This window comes from Copadichromis virginalis, linkage group LG17 (genome assembly GCF_057382275.1).
Source record: "Copadichromis virginalis isolate Kocher_CV1m ecotype Utaka linkage group LG17, C_Virginalis_male_GT1.1, whole genome shotgun sequence".
NCBI classification, from domain to species: Eukaryota; Metazoa; Chordata; class Actinopteri; order Cichliformes; family Cichlidae; genus Copadichromis; species Copadichromis virginalis.
Window position 1 is genome coordinate 35149392 of NC_140634.1, and position 16810 is coordinate 35166201.

The following is a 16810-nucleotide window of genomic DNA, read 5'->3' on the forward strand; positions in this document are numbered from 1 at the left end:
TGACTCTGCACTTTTATTCTTTTACATGCTATGGCAGCCTGAACATAAAGTATCAAAGGTAACAGAACTTATTCTATAGATAAATGTTCCTCATCAGTGTATATGGGTCAATGTTACTGTTACCGTTGTTTATTTAATCTCCGGTAATCGATCACATTATATAAAGTCATATGTTTGTATTGTGGTTGTCTGGTGAGTGCCGCAACTTTTTCACCTATTCAACCTGCCTGTTTTGCTAAACTGGACATTATAGGAGCTAATGCTTCCTCTCTAGGGCTTTATTTGATAATGTGCTAAAGAAGAGGAAATGTTTTCACACTACGCCCTAACTCTTCCACATTATATATATTGGCTAAGATAAGCAAAAGGAAACATATCTGTTATATAATAATCAGTTCAATTCAATTTTATTTATGACACTAAATTGCAACAAAATTGGCTAGTAAATACCCTAAAATAATGCCAAGGCTTTTTTACCGGCTAATGCTAACTTTGTTTCCATACGCTTTCACTCTCAGCGCAGAAATCAGAGCCAGTGTCAGCTTGTCTGGCATGTTCGTCTCCCATCAGATTCCTGTTGAAGAACAGCCAGAAAATGCTAATGGCCTCTCATACACCCAAAACACTGGCTTTGTATATATTTAAGTGAAACTGGAGTCATTAGGAGTTAAGCATGAGCTTAATGATACTATTATGTTCTTAAGGACATTACTTTCTTCTGTCCATTTTCCTCAGCATTTTTAAGGACAAATAATGCTGAGATATGCCAAGTTTTCAACTAATAGGAAAATCGCTGTTTGGAAAATTTTTATTTTAACCTGTCAAACCTGTTATGGTTGGCTTTTTTCCATTGAAGATTCAACTAAGTGAATGGAAACAGGTGATATGGTTTTGTAACAGGATGCTAGTAACAAAATACTCAAAGGATCCAATTTAAAATTAGTCCTTTGTTGTTGTTCATGCGTAGGCGCAACATTGATCGAGTTAGATGCTGTTTTTTTCCTCCAGTCATTCATAGGTCAAAGTTAAGTGGCTTAAAAAAAACAAAAAACACATTCCATTGAAAAGGAAGATACAAGGAAGTGACAAGCAGCCAATGTAACAAGAAAAAAAAGTTGCAAGACCTTCAGAAAACCATTGCTCAATATCATTTTTCAAGTTTCTTTCTGTTGGGTCTGTCTGGCACAGACCCACCGCTGGAACGAGACAATTCTACTACAACGGCACAAAGCATTGGACACCAAGCAGAGCTCTTTGTTTGATCTCGTGCACGAGGGAGAGAACTGTGACCTGCTGGTACGAGGAGTCCGGTCCACCTAAACAAAGGGCTCTTATACTTACACAGATACAGAGTAGGTGTCCTCTCATCGTATAAATCAGTAAGAGAAGGTACGACCTCTCTCATGAGCTTAAGATGTGTGTGTATCCCAGAGTGCTCTGGGAGGCACACAGTCTTTGCAGACTGCTAAGGATCAGACCTCTATCATTATGCAATGGATTATAAAACTCTAAGAATATATGAGTATATATTTCTAAGTATAAATGACAATTCACAATTTAAACCTAACACTTTCTTGGCTTATGGTTGGAAACAAAATACAAAGAAAAGATTGGTGGGTCACGAATTTTGTACAGTACTATAGTAGATTTAACAGACCTATCAAACACCCCCTTCCCAAAATCTCTACCTAAATGAACATAAAAACATAATGGAAAGGATTTCCTTTTGATTAAATTCCTTTATTTTAGCATTATGCAATCCTGTTATTCCAACTTAGTTAATCTACGTATTTACTGCAGTTGAGTCCAACTTAATTTAATTGAGTTGATCCAACATATCCAAATTACATTAGTCCTGCAAAAATACTTAATGCTAACAGAAAGTAATTTATCAAGGTGGAAATCCTGTCCATGATTATTTTAAGTTCAATAGAGTTATTCTCTATAGTGTTCAACATAGTCTAGAGCAGGGGTGCCCAATCCCGGTCCTCGAGAGCTACCGTCCTGCAGCTTTTAGATGCATCCTTGTTCCCACACACCCGAATCAAATGAATGGCTTGTTATCAGGCCTTTGCCAAACATGATGGCATGCTGAAGAGGTAATCAAACCATTTGATTCAGCTGTGTTGGAGTAGGGATGCATCTAAAAGCTGCAGGATAGTAGCTCTCGAAGACTGGGATTGGGCAGTTCTGGTCTAGAGTCTGGTTAACATAAAACTTGTCTCCTTATCAGGGTCATGGGGGCAGGGGAGGCTGGAGCCTATCCCAGCTGTCAAAGGGTGAAAGGCAGGATACACCCTGGACAGACAACCATTCACGCTCACGGGCAATTTAGAACCATTCATTAACCTAACTCCGTTAACTGCATTGGCCAGTGCTAACCACTATGTAGCTCTTTCTCTCAGATATGCCTGGATTTCCTAGCAATGTTATTGTCATACTACACTTTTAATTTATACTGGAATCAGTATAAACGATATGATAGTCCTTTTAGCCACAGCCTCGCATTCTTGTGTCACAAGGACCAGAATGTGCTTCTGTTAACATGTGAGCCTTGGTAAAAGTTAGCCAACTGAATGTTTTGTTTACTTAACAAGTCTGAGGCCGTGGCTTGTTTTTGTCAGAAAACACCCAAACTTGACTGCTATAGTTGTTCATAGTACAGGCTTCTATAGTATTAATGGTGTGTATATACGAATGGCAACAAGCATTAATAAAGCATTAACAAAGAACATTAACATTAGCTCTCATTCAGCCTGTATAAGGCTTCTTAGATTTTAAGTAGAAGACGTAGGTCAGCATTACCTGTTTGTCTAAATCTTGGAAATTTCCTGTCTCCCTGCTAATGTCTGAGAAAAAGTGAACAAATTCGTCTTGTGTGATTACTGAAGTGAAACCTGGGGGAGGTGCCGTAGTGTGGGTAAACTTCACTGCTGATTTATTTCACATGCGAAGCAACCACAAGTTTAGGTGGTGACACATCATCCGTTCAGATTTGTGTTAGTGGGATCTTCCTTAGTTTTTCAGCTGGACAGTAACCCAGAACACATCTGTAATGTTATCTGACAGTGACGTAAACTCACACGGCGATTCATCAGCACTCCTGATCTCTCCCAGTGCTGCGAGCTACGCATATCTGACTCAAATAGTGTGGTAAGAGTTAGAAGGCAGACGGAAGAAAAAGTATAAGGAATGTGCTCATTCAGCTAGTTAAGACTTTCCCAGCTGCCTCAGCCTGGCTCTGTTGCAGCCTTATTCCTGTCAAAAGGGAGTTTTTCCTTCCCACTATTGCCTAGTGCTTGCTCATAGGGGATGATCCGATAGTTGGGATTTTCCATCTAATACTGCAGGGTCTTCACCTTGCAGTATAAAGCGCCTAAAGGCAACTGTTGCGGTTGTGATTTGGGGGTATCAAAATAAAATTGAAATGAAGGTAACATGAAATGAATTAGGATGGTATTCACTTGTAGGATGACACAGACACATTGCTCATGTCAGCAATTGTGATAAATATTATTGAATCTGTTAACTAGGGACATTCTTCAAAAATTTTTTTTGTATGTACCAGAAACCATTTAAAGAAAAGCTGTGGTTCCATCCCATATTTATAAAGCCATGGCAAAACTCTTCTAGGAGCACTTTGGCTTTTGTTTGAACAGGCTTGACTTCTGATTCTTAAAGATTGTCTGGAAAGCAGCCAAACATCCTGGACAGCTATGATAATAAAAAAGTTTCTGTTGTAGTGACACTTGTCTGTACTACCCAAATGTTTCTCGAACTTCCTTGTGATTTACATACGCAAATGACATTGCTCAAAACAGTACCAGTAACAGAACAGAGCCCTCTCTGTGCAATACTTACACCGAAAGTCATATACGATAGTCATATATCCATCCTGTGGAAATGATTAGACACACAAGGAACTTGGTTACATTAAAAGGCTACATGCACTAGTGTTTTCATTCAGATATACTGGGGCACATTTTCCTGTTAGATTAATATCAGGCAGTATGTAAGCATGCAAAATATTCGGCTGGTCGTACAACACGAAAATTGTTTGGAAATTACTTAGCAGGGGGAAATTGAAAAGATATTTTTATCCTTTTTTGCGTGATGGCTGGAAAACTAAAAATATATTTTAAAAAATAAATAGCAAAGCCATGTTTGTCTCCACACCCTGCATATACAAGGAACGCTTCCTTTTTTGGTGTAAACGTGCTACATTGTGATGTGCGTGACCTTTATCTAGTGCAATTTCTGTTTATCATCAGGAGCTACAATGAGGAAACATAACACTGAGTGAATGCATGTTGAATCATTACTTTCCATAATGACAAAACAAATTGTCATCAGTGTTTTTGATGGAGTTAGTGCGTGCTCTTCCTTAAAGGCTGAGGTTCTTCCTGACGTGGATGTAATTTTTATTTAATTTTGAGAAAACTGACAATGAGACTTTTGCAAATTAGTTAATCAACAGAAAAGGAAGCTCCCCAAAGCTGAAACAATCCACAAACCTTACTATGACATGTGCCAGTTTTTTTTCTGAGTTTTTTAAAAAAGTTTTTAGCATCATGATCCTGTGTGGATTACCATGCGACAGTCCCGAGTAGCTTTGTATGTGCATTCTGTCCATTTCAAAACAATCCTTATGTGTGTCTTACCCCTCAGTTCACCCTCCCTTTAGGCCAACCTTTCTCTGTCTGGTTCCTTATTAATAAATAGTTTAAAAGAAGATGTAGGTACTCAATACCACAGCTATGTGCCCAAGGTGGTCATTTTAAAGATACACTATATTGCCTTCACACACATATGAACTTGAGTGATATGTTGTTCTTAATCCATAGGGTTCAATATAATGTCGGTCCACACTTTGCAGCTTTCACAGTTTCAACTCTTCTGGGAAGGTTATCTTTAACGTTCAGGAATGTTTCTGGAAAGTTTTGAACATTGTTCCAGAAGCACGAGGTCAGACGGCTGCTGGGCTGTCCTGGCTCGCTGCAAGTCATCACAGATGTGAGGTGAGTCAATTTCCTCAACACCAAAACATGCTCATCCATGTCTTTATGGACCTTGCTTCGTGCACTGGTGAGCAGTCATGATGGAAAAGGATGGATGAAAAAGTTGGGAGCATGAAGATATCCAAATTGTCTTGAAATGCTAAAGCATTAATAGTTCCTCCTACTGGAACTAAGGGGCCAAACCCAATGACCTCACACCATAATCACTCCTACACCAAACTTTACACTTGTCACAATGCAGTCAGATAAATACTGTTGTCCTGGAAACCACCAAACCCAGACTTATCCATCACATCCATCACATTTCTTTTTACCAGAAAAAGAAATGTGATTCATGGTCTAGAGTCCAGTGTAGACGTGCTTAACACCACCGCATCCAACACTTTGCATTGTACTTGGTGATGTAATGCTCGGATGCAGCTGCTTTGCCATGGACACCCATTCATTGAGGTTCTCTGCACACTGTTCTTGAGTTAATCTAAAGTCGAATTTTGTACATCTGTAGCGATTGTCTGTGAAGTAAGTTAATGACCTCTGCGCACTATGCACATCAGCATCCACTGAACCCGCCCTGGTACTTTATACGGCCTACCGCTTTGTGGTTAAGTTGCTGTCGTTCATATTTGCTTCCACTTTGTTATGATGCCACTAACAGTTGGCTGTGGAATATTTAGCAGGGAGGAAATTTCATGACTCGACTTGTTGCACAGGTGTGGGTGGGATCCTATCACGGTACCATGCTGGAATCCAGTGAGCTCCTGGAAGCAAGCCATTATTTCAGAAATATTTTTATAAGCAGTTTGCATGCCTGCTTGATTTGAATATAGTATATCTCAGCTCATTTCCATTATGCAGACCCCAGATTTGGGAAGAAGGGACATATTACTAGAGATTAATTATACATATGTGACTTTAGTGATATTTTATATGAGCATCCACCACTGAATCATCGTTGTGATGGAAAATGAGGAAAACTGAAGTCTCAACAAGTCAAGTTGTAGTTACATTAAATGGTCCACTCAAATTCTTCCTAAACAAACAACATCATTATTTATGTCCACAGTAACCTTAATTTGAATGCAAATTTCTTATTCTACCACTTGCCTATAACCCATTTAAGATTAGGGATATGGTTGGGGTTCTAGTGTACACTGTAAAAAAAAACTAATATAAAAGTATCTTACTGTATATTTTACAGTTTTGTACAGTTTTTCTAGAATATCATTAAATTTACATAAATAGACTGTGATTTTACATGTCAAATGTAAAATAACATAACATCACTGTAAATGTAATAAAATGCAATTTTCTTGTTCTTTAAATATATTTTTTGTACATATGCATATTTAGATTGTAAAAATACATTCAGAAATGTATCATAATTTCACAAATATTTGTCTGTTATTTGAGAGATTGATCTGTTAAATTCAAATGTAATAAAAAATTTTTATGTCATCTAGGTCTGTTTCAATAATTAGTAACAAGTGAAAATATAATTAATAGGAATAAAAACAAAAAACCCCCATATAAAACATTGCACGGCCACGCTGTGCTAATTATATATTTAAAAAAATAAATGTAGAGGTAGGAATTGCAATTAATATAAATCTCAAAGTATTCACAACATTCCTGAACAGAAATAGGCCTCTGCACCTGGGGTGGCCATGAAAACAATGTGACATGCCATTGGATGTTGGGACACATGACTCTAAGCATCGACCAATGAATGTGAACTAACAACCACAAGGTATGGCTGTGGAAAGTAGTGATGGTAAATTTGATTCTTTTTACTGAATCGAGTTTGAATGAGTCACTCACCAAAGTGAATCGGGGTTTTTGAGTCATTTGAGTCACTGAGTCAGTTGACCAGAGTGCAAAAAATGTACATTTTCACTCAAACTTAATTTGTTTCTCTTGCCATGTATATCCTACTGCTAAGATGAGTGATTGAAAAAGAAAAACAACTAATTTTATGGAGCAGAAAAGAGCAAAAAAAAAGAGCAAAAATACATTTATTTTATTTATTTTTATCTTATTTTATTAGTATTTCCCTCAAATGTGTCAAATATATATTTTCTCATCTAAATGTCCACTGAGCTGTGAGCCAGGGGGAGGTAATGCGCCTTAACATTGGTTGCCAACCAAGAAGAAGAAGAAGCTGTGAGCCAGGAGGGAGGGGGTGAGTGAGTCCTGAGTGATTCGTTTACGCTATCAGGCGCATCACTAGTTTCTACACCGCTAATACCTGTTAGGGGGCCCGCGACGACAGCTGCCACTGATGCATTTGTCTTAATGTGAAATTAAGTATGCAACTTAAGAGCCAATAGGCGACCTGTTCCATTCTAGCAACACACCTGCACTCTTGTAGAGAGCTAGTGCCTGCCAAGATGTGCTGCGTGATGAAGTGAGAGAAATAGGAAATAGAAGTAGCCCACTGTGCTAGCTTTGTCCTGTAAAATGTAATGGACATGTAAGCCAAGTATTTCCTTCTATTTTGTGGAAAGGAAGTAGGGCTAAAGCAGGTGAGGCGAATTATTTGACTACATTTAAACGTACATTCCATACATGTATTTGGATTTTGGCAGGTTTCATGATTCATAAGGTTTTTTTTTCTTCCCCTGCAAATTAGTAGCGTGAGTTCTCAAATTTGTTCAGTAAGCTGTAAAGGTGAGTTTTGTGCTGCATTTAAGAATGTCAAAAGATTACACCTGTCACAGTTGTAGTGCTTTTTGAATAAAGCACCAAATCCACACTTTTAAGCTTAAATTTCAAAACTTACATTTAACTACTGATTTTATCTATTGTTCTGATTTTATCTGTTTTGATTTTATATACTGTTTTGTTTGTTTGTTAATTAGTTTGTTTGTTTGCTTGTGAAGGATATAAAAAAAACAACAACAGCAATAGAATAATATTAAACACAAAGTGAACCCGTCTTCCTTCATTAAATAGGTTCTTTTAGATGTTAAGGAGGAATTGACTTAACCAGGCTGGCGGAGAATGAAGACAACCGGACACCTGCTGCAGATGGGGAATCAGTGAACTTTTATTGAGACAGAGACAAACTCTCAACGCAGCTCACATCAAGAGATTCCAAATATTTGCTGTGAGGATGGGTATATATTCTCTAAAACTTACAGGAGGGGGTTGTGAGGAAAGTGCTGCATTAGCAGAAAAACAACTCCATAAAAGGAAAGCGGCCTTGGGTGTTCTAGTCTCCTCGCTTCTTATCGCTCTCAAGGCCAAAGTCGTGAGCACACATTTTTATTACACAGTTGCACAGTAACTTTAAAGCTGAACAATATTTAAAGCTGAATAATGTTTGATTCAGATTATATTTTCTTCAAATCCCCCTTTTGACCCATCTTAAATGGGTCAACACACAAAAATAAGTAACATTCAAAGGAACACAGAGACGTGTCGAAGCCTGGCTCGAAAAACTCCTCGGGTCTTATCATTTGTCTTTATCTGTCATTGCAGATGAGGAGAAAAGAGTCCAGGCACCACCCTGCCCAGGGGTCGGCTGCAAGCAGTCTCGGTTCCCGATGAAAGCAGTAACAGCTGTCCTGCACACACGGATACAACGAGTTAGTGCAACCAGGGTAGTGACACAAAATTAACAGTTCCTGTAACTCAGCAACGAAAAAGCATAAGTAATGATAAAAATGTGGAGAGTACAGAGTATACTATAATAATGAGAGATATAAACGTGAAAATGTGAAAGAATAAATCAACCGTAAAATAAACTCAGAACGGTAACTGCTAAGGACATTCAAAAGTGAATATGGTAAAACTGGAGAGGAAGTGGTGGGCAAGACCCTAGGGGCTACATTTGTCAGATTGGGACTGTCAGAAGGGGGCGAAGCTTTTGAACTTGAAGGTGTCAGAAGTGTCGGGGGCCCTTCACAGATCAGGATTATGCCAATGGGAATGAGACCCAGGGCCAGGAAGCAAACAAAGACGCAACATCTTTGCCTGCCTGTCATTTCAGGGGGAAAGGGCCAAGACATGTTTACTTAGCTTGGATGTCGTCTAATAGAGGATGATGGGGCACAGAAAGGTGGTCCAGTTCCCCCCACCTCGCCAAGGGCGTGTTCTAGGAGTTAAAGAGCAACAACCTGCAATCTGTACCAAAAAATCTTCATAGTCCCACCGGAAAATCATAAGAGTAATAAACGATTCAGCTCAACAGACAAGTATCATGTTCAGGTTTCTCCAATCATTAAATCACTATTATTGCCACAATTTGCTTTATTCACCCTTTGGGCAATGTTATTCCAAGAGAGAGAGAGAGAGAGAGAGAGAGAGAGAGAGAGAGAGAAAGAGAGAGAGAGAGAGAGAGAGAGAGAGAGCGAGAGCCCCTAATGGCCAGTTAGTGGGCTCTAGGTCAAACTGTCCCCAAATTTGTTATTTGTTATTATTACTTGTTTTCATGTCACTTGTCTGTTTTCTACTGCACCCCACTCACCAAAGCAAAGCAAACATTAGCAGCACATTGACCGTAGTCAGGCATCCTCATTCCATAGGTGCTATAAAACATTTCCTGTAAAAGAATCACAGTTTTCAAGACAGGGTGTGTCTCCCCCAACACTCTCACCAGAATACAGTGTAATAGCATCCCCAACTCCTAACCCATAAACACCGTTTCTTCACACATCCGCCCAGAAATCCTGTAATAGAAAAACATTAAAACTGTAACCCTGTAGGGAAGAAAATGTAAATGGTAACGCTGCGCAGTTACCTCTGTAAGCAACACAAGACAGAAAAATGGCATTTACAGGTTCACTCATCCTCGAATATTTTGTCATCCTTCTACTCCTGTAAAAGAAACCCACATAAATTCATCCACCCTTTTATCCTATCTAGGTGGAGGTGGTTAACCTTGAGTCATGGTCAAGTCTTGTCATCTTTTACCAGTCAGTCCGTTTGTTTTTATTCCCAGTCTTTCATCCATTCATCCGTTCTTTGCTGATAGTGAAACCTGTCGTCGCATCTAGTTTCCACACTCAGCAAAATGACGTCATCTCAAAAAGAAACAAGAACTTGAGTTTGGATTACCTCGCTGAATCCTTTTTTAAACAGGGACTCTCGTTTCTAATTGTCCCCACAAGTGTTTCCTCCAGAACCCATTTCAATGCGGAGAAACTCACTTACAACAATTTTCTCGCCGACGTGTAATGCTTGTAATTTCCGATGTGCAGATCTGCTTAAAGAAAAGATTCACAAACAAAAATCAGTAAATATAAAACAAAATAAAATGAAAAATAACAAAAACAAAATGCAGACGCCCGGGTCTTAGGACTTGTCACTGAATATTCTTCCCATCAATAAAAATACCAACCTAAACCTACACAGAGTCAAATCAACACCACCTCAACCTTTTCATATTCATAAACCTATATGTTTTGCGTTCGTGAAACAAAATTGAACCATTAAGTAAGTTGAGCTCTTGAAATGTTTTAATTCTCTTAATTCTGCCAGTTTATTTCAACACTTATTCAATGACTTTTATTCAACTGCTACTTGGTCACTCGACTTTTACCTGTTCAAATTGCCTAGGGTTCAACAAAGTCTAGATCCCCGTTTTCATGAAACTTGAACGGTGTACGATGATTTACTTACAGTAATTTAGAATCATCACTCAACCTAGCTCTACTACTGGCACTGCGTGACTTTTCTCACACTGGAAACCAGAATTTAGTACAGAACTTTAATGCCTCAGGCAATCGCGTTCAAGGGCTGCCCCCCCTTCTCTTCTTCTTTGTCCGTGTGTTCCTCCTTTATTAAATCTCCATCACACTGACGTGGCGCTCTGAAATAAAACTCACACTGTTAATTCCTCGTTTTCACTCTGCACCACTGCTCAGAGTGTTTTCTTTTCTTTTTAGTGTAGAGTAAACAATTAAGTCGAGGCCTTAAGCCCCAGATATCTCGCACGGGCATCATTTTCATAACCAAACCGCTCCGGACTCTGCTCCCCAGACCACACAAATGCCCTCTGGGCTTATTATTATAGCAAATTCTGTATTTGACTTTGTTGTGTGCAGCATTGAGCCTTTGTCAGTAAAGCATTCTTCATTGCAGCAGCTGGAGCATTGTGTGTCACTTCTTAGTAAATTAAATCAACATTTTGATTTTAGTGCATGGGTATGTATCAGTTTTTACTCCCTCAACAAGTGCATAAGTGTTCATGTGTGTGTTTCCCTTCATTCTAAGTAGGCGCATGCAGAAGTGTGTGTTCGTGTGTTGGTATATGTTTGTGTTCATCACCTTCCTGTTCTGTAGTTTAGGTAAACCAGCGGCCTGACGCATGGCCTAGGGTCCTCCCCTCCTCTTTGGGTCTGTTTTCATCCGTTGTTGCAGCTGCCTGCATCTTCTCCTTGTACCTTGACCCTTTTGCTTCTGCCTTCTGCAGCTCTGCTGTTCGGCTCTTCTCAGAGGTCAGCATCCTTCTGCTCACCGTCCCTTTTCCTCCGGGCTTAATGCGCGTCTCGTCACAGCTCTGTCAGCTGACGCAGCCTGGGAATTTCCCCCGTGTAGTGAAACGGGCTTTAGGTTTAGTGCTCTCCGTCTCTGCTGCATGAGATCACTCTTTTGCAGCACTGTTGACATCCTCAAGTTGTTGTTGTGAGTCCAGCTGCTGTGGCCTTCAGGGGTCAAAGGGTCAAAGATGGTCGCGGAAAGGGCAACGATGGTAGAGGGGAGGGTAGGAGTCCAGGTCAGCTTCGGCTCTCAGAAAAAACAAAAACAAAACAAAACAGGCGAACAGGAAAATGATGTTGTGTTGGCTGTGCTGTGTTGGCTGTGTTATCCCGAGAGGGGAGAAACAACGAGATCTCGTCTCCCCCCTTTTTTGTTTTTGTTTTTTTTTTTTTTTTTTTTTTTTTTTTTCTTCACCATATAATCAACTCATAACCCCTCAAGTTGACAGGACAACACAGGTACGTGTTAAAATTCTTAAGATCCTGTTTAGAAACCTAAAAAGGAATTTCCTATCATTCAGTAGTCATTTGTCTTAAACAATCAACAAAAACATGTCCCAAGTCGACCCTTTTAACCACTAAATTTGTCGTGTCCTCACTTAATCCTCAGACCAGTGTCTTTGTCTTTTGACGATACGTTGTTGTCCTGCAACCCAAAGCGTTTAATTGTCAGTAATGTATAAACTATATCATTTAAAAACAGGTGTATGTTAAGTGTCGCTACTTTAACCTTGCATGTACGTGCACATGTATGTAAGCTGTTTCTTCATTGCATGTATGGGTGCGTCTGTATATGGGTTACTTTAACTTTTTCTCAAACGAGGCATTTCTCTAACACGCACATGTGTCTGTTCCTCACCCTTCTCATATCTTTCTCTGGTTGTGTGTGGTTTTATTTGTTTCAGTGATTTACCAGGAACATCTTTTCCTTTTCTCCATGTCTTCCGCCAGAGGTTAACACTGGTGAGATTCAGGGACACAGCACCCAGAGCAGTTCAGCGAGAAAAAACCCGCCTCAAACTACATTCTCTCTTTTTGTTTTACCGGGAGGGGTGAGGACAACTCTGGTGTCCAGCCGTGAATTTTAGCCAAAGCTTGGCCTGTCTTCTGCTGCCGTACTCAGGCTTCCAGGTTAAGAAAAAACACCTGTATGAAGACACTAAACATACATTTAGTATTTGTATAAACATAACTGCCTAAATCATTGAACTCTTGAGGAGGGTGTATTTCAGAATCAGAATCAAAATCAAAAACTTTATTGTCATTGTCATGAGACCGACGACATTAAGAATGGTCCCCGATCATTGCATCATCCCTAGTAATATCAAATATAAAAAACAATAAAATTCAATCAATAAAATAGATAGAATACTTAAAATACTAAGTATTCCCACCGTCATGCTTCAGACCGTGCATAGATTAACACAAGAGTGGCATGGTGGACATTTTTGTAGTATTCAGATGTGTTATTGCAGTTGGATAACAGCTGTGTTTGAGTCTATTAGTCCTTGCTCTGATTGCCCTGTACCGTCTGCCTTAGGGCAACAGTTCGAACAGGGAGTGGCCAGGATGTGAGGTGTCTTTTATGATGTTTTGGGCCTTTTTAAAACAGTGGGCGTTGTTTGACTCTTTACTAACTTTAAAACCCCACCATAACAATTTCTCACTGACAAACTTCTATGCATCCATTTAAACATGCGAAGCCAGCACAAAATCACACACATACCCCTACAGCAAAGCTTTAACATAACCACAATGCAACTCCTCCCTTAAACGGGAGAAATCACCCTGAATCAACCAACTCTATATAAAACGTCAAACAAAGATAAACCACAAACATTTCTACACTTCTGTGTCTTCCACGCAGCACAATAGGCAGAAAAACACCGATTACTCACAGTCTACAACAAAAGAAAAACCTGCTCTTTTCACAACTCTCACAGCTAAAGTCAAAACTCTTACCCAGTGCCTCTGAAATAATAAAAAAAATCACCAAATACTCGATTACTCTTTTCACTCGCTCCCTCTCACTCCCTTCTTCCTCATACAGCATACACGCTCGCTCCCGCGGACCCGCTCGGCCCCGCGGGCTCACTCGGCCCCCACCTTTTTTCTCTCACAGAGACAGAGAGAGAGAGACCCTTTTCCTTTTTTTTTACTTCGGTCTATCTGCACAGAGTTTACCTCATCTCTTTCCTTCTATGGGCATGCACACTTCCTGTCTCACACACACAGCCCCTCTCTCAGAGAGAGCAGAAAAGAGTTTTTCCTTTTTTTCAACACTCAGGAGAAATTCAACAGACAGTTTATACCACTATTTTACACTTTATTTACACACACCGGTAATTTATGTTCTATTTACACACGGGCCCGCATAGACATATGCCAGAAGAGGTTACCCCTAACTTTTTGACTAATTTAAAAGCATCTTTCAGCTGTTTTGCTTCTTTAGGCTGGTGTGTGGAGTTGATGACTGTCTCAACACATGTTAATTGTTCTCCCAATGTGCTAAGAATAACACCGGGACCCCAACCATCATCATTAGTTTCTCGATCTAATTCTCCATCCATTTTACTGTCAATGGAGGAGTGTTCTTTTATTGCTTTTAAAGGAGAATTTGGGCCAGCTGGGTTTCTGCCTCTGTTAGGCACTAATCAGCTGGGGCGCTGCTTTAAAGGTGAGTCAGCACTGAAATATCCCTTCAGGTGTTACCAGGCTTCTACCAAACCGGAGTCTGGCGGGTAACCTTGCCTAGAGCTTCCTGATAGGGGTGCTAGTTGGTTGTCACCTTGTTCACACGTCTCATTCACACTTCATACATTACCTGCAGTCACTCATTACCCTCCTTATGTATGTAATAAATGTGTAAAAAAATTCTATGTGTGGTGTATTATTTTAACCAAAAGAGGAACCTAGTTCCTTTAATTGTGTAATCTGTGAACAACGGAGAACCAAACTGTCCTGCCCAGTGTTCCACAGCAAGCATTCAGCGTGTATTTATGTGTGTCCAATATCAAACAGAACATCAAAACATTTAAAACACTAAAATCATCGGGGTTTTAAGAAGAGATCCGTTTTCTCCTATTGATCAAAGGGACCCGTCCTTTGGACTCCAACCAGTACTTCTCTTTTTTAAGTTTTAGAGGATCTTTTCTAATAAAGTCCTCTGGGCCTTCCTAACCCTTCTGTAGTTTAGAGAATATTACTAAAAAATATTCTCAAGGCCTTTAACCTTTTAATTTGTTTAGAAAGGCGTTACTAATAAACCCTTTCAAGGTCCCAGACCTGCTGAGGTATGTATCCGACACCGGAGAGCAAACCCGTCGGCTGCAACCGTGGTCAGACCTCAGTTCACTCTTATCTTTATTCACTTATTCACTTATTTCTTATTCACTTATCTCTTATTCACTTGTCTGATTCTCAACAAGCCTTAAGTAAGCCAGACAATTTTGGTTATGAATTACTAGGAGTTTGGACACTAAGTATTTTTATAATGTTCAATATAGCAGAAATAAAAGGTCTGCTTACCTTGTTTTTTGTGTGTACACAGCTTTTGTCCAAACTCCGTTCACTCAGACCACGGCCGATGTCCTCCCTCCCGTTCCAGTTTGACCTGGAGCGGATCCTGTTCGTGACGCCAATTGAAGGATATAAAAAAAACAACAACAGCAATAGAATAATATTAAACACAAAGTGAACCCGTCTTCCTTCATTAAATAGGTTCTTTTAGATGTTAAGGAGGAATTGACTTAACCAGGCTGGCGGAGAATGAAGACAACCGGACACCTGCTGCAGATGGGGAATCAGTGAACTTTTATTGAGACAGAGACAAACTCTCAACGCAGCTCACATCAAGAGATTCCAAATATTTGCTGTGAGGATGGGTATATATTCTCTAAAACTTACAGGAGGGGGTTGTGAGGAAAGTGCTGCATTAGCAGAAAAACAACTCCATAAAAGGAAAGCGGCCTTGGGTGTTCTAGTCTCCTCGCTTCTTATCGCTCTCAAGGCCAAAGTCGTGAGCACACATTTTTATTACACAGTTGCACAGTAACTTTAAAGCTGAACAATATTTAAAGCTGAATAATGTTTGATTCAGATTATATTTTCTTCACTTGTTTTAATCAATTTTAAATCATGCTTTTTATTTGTTTTTGTTTCTAATGTCTCTGTAAAGCACTTTGAATCACCTTGTTGTTGAATTGTGCTATACAAATAAACTTGCCTTGCCTTGCCTTGAATGTAAATGTTTGGGCACCCATGGTCCAAATTTCAGTTCATGTGAACAGTTAAGCAAGTAGAAGATGAAATAATCTCCAAATAGCTTAGTTATAGATGACATTTAATTTTAAATAAAATAATTTTCATATTTTTTTAAACAGAAAAGGAAAAGGCCCACAGCAAAAGTATGGACTGTGTGCTTCCTGAAGTCCACAATAATCTCCACTATCTTCTGGGCATTCAGCACCAGGTTGTTGTGGCTGCACCAGGACACCAGACGTTCAACCTCCCTCCTGTAGGCAGACTCATCCCCGTCCGAGATGAGTCCAATAACGGTGGTGTCATCTAGAAACTTGATTAGCTTGACAGACTGGTGGGTGGAGGTGCAGCAGCTGGTGTACAGGGAGAAGAGCAGAGGAGAAAGAACACAGCCCTGAGGGGAGCCGGTGCTGATGGTCCGGGAGTCCGAGACATTCTTTCCCAGCCTCACATGCTGCTTCCTGTCCGTCAGGAAGTCAGTGATCCACCGGCAGATGGGATCAGGCACATTCATCTGGGAAAGCTTGCCTTGGAGATGGTCTGGAAGGATGGTGTTGAAGGCAGAGCTGAAGTCCACAAACAGGATCCTGGCGTAGGTTCCTGGGGAGTCCAGATGCTGCAGGATGAAGTGTAGAGCCATGTTGATGGCGTCATCTACAGACCTGTTGGCTCTGTATGCAAACTGCAGGGGGTCCAGGAGGGGGGCTGTGAGGGTCTTGAGGTAGGAGAGAACCAGGCGCTCAAATGACTTCATGACCATAGATGTCAGAGCCACAGGTCTGTAGTCATTTAGTCCAGTGATCCTAGGTTTCTTGGGGACAGGGATTATGGTAGAGGACTTGAAGCAGGCAGGCGCATGACATGTCTGCAGTGAGAAGTTGAAAATGCCAGAAAACACTGGGGCCAGTGTCTGAGGGTGGCAGGAGACACACCATCTGGGCCAGGAGCTTTTCGAGCATTCAGACTCTTAAAACCCCTGGAGGGTCTTAAGTCGATTTGTGGCTTTTTTCAAATTTTGATTGCATGCCATTTGCACAGTGTTGAATGGAC

General features: G+C 40.2%; 1 long non-coding RNA gene across 1 annotated transcript; it reads right to left on the reverse strand.

Annotated features, from left to right (window-relative positions):
• Positions 1 to 8040: 8040 nt before the first annotated feature.
• Positions 8041 to 15608, reverse strand: LOC146689822 (uncharacterized). Its single transcript, XR_014915992.1, has 2 exons — positions 15255 to 15608; positions 8041 to 15125 (listed from the first exon to the last, which is right to left on the reverse strand). It is a non-coding gene; the product is annotated as an uncharacterized LOC146689822 (long non-coding RNA).
• Positions 15609 to 16810: the final 1202 nt, after the last annotated feature.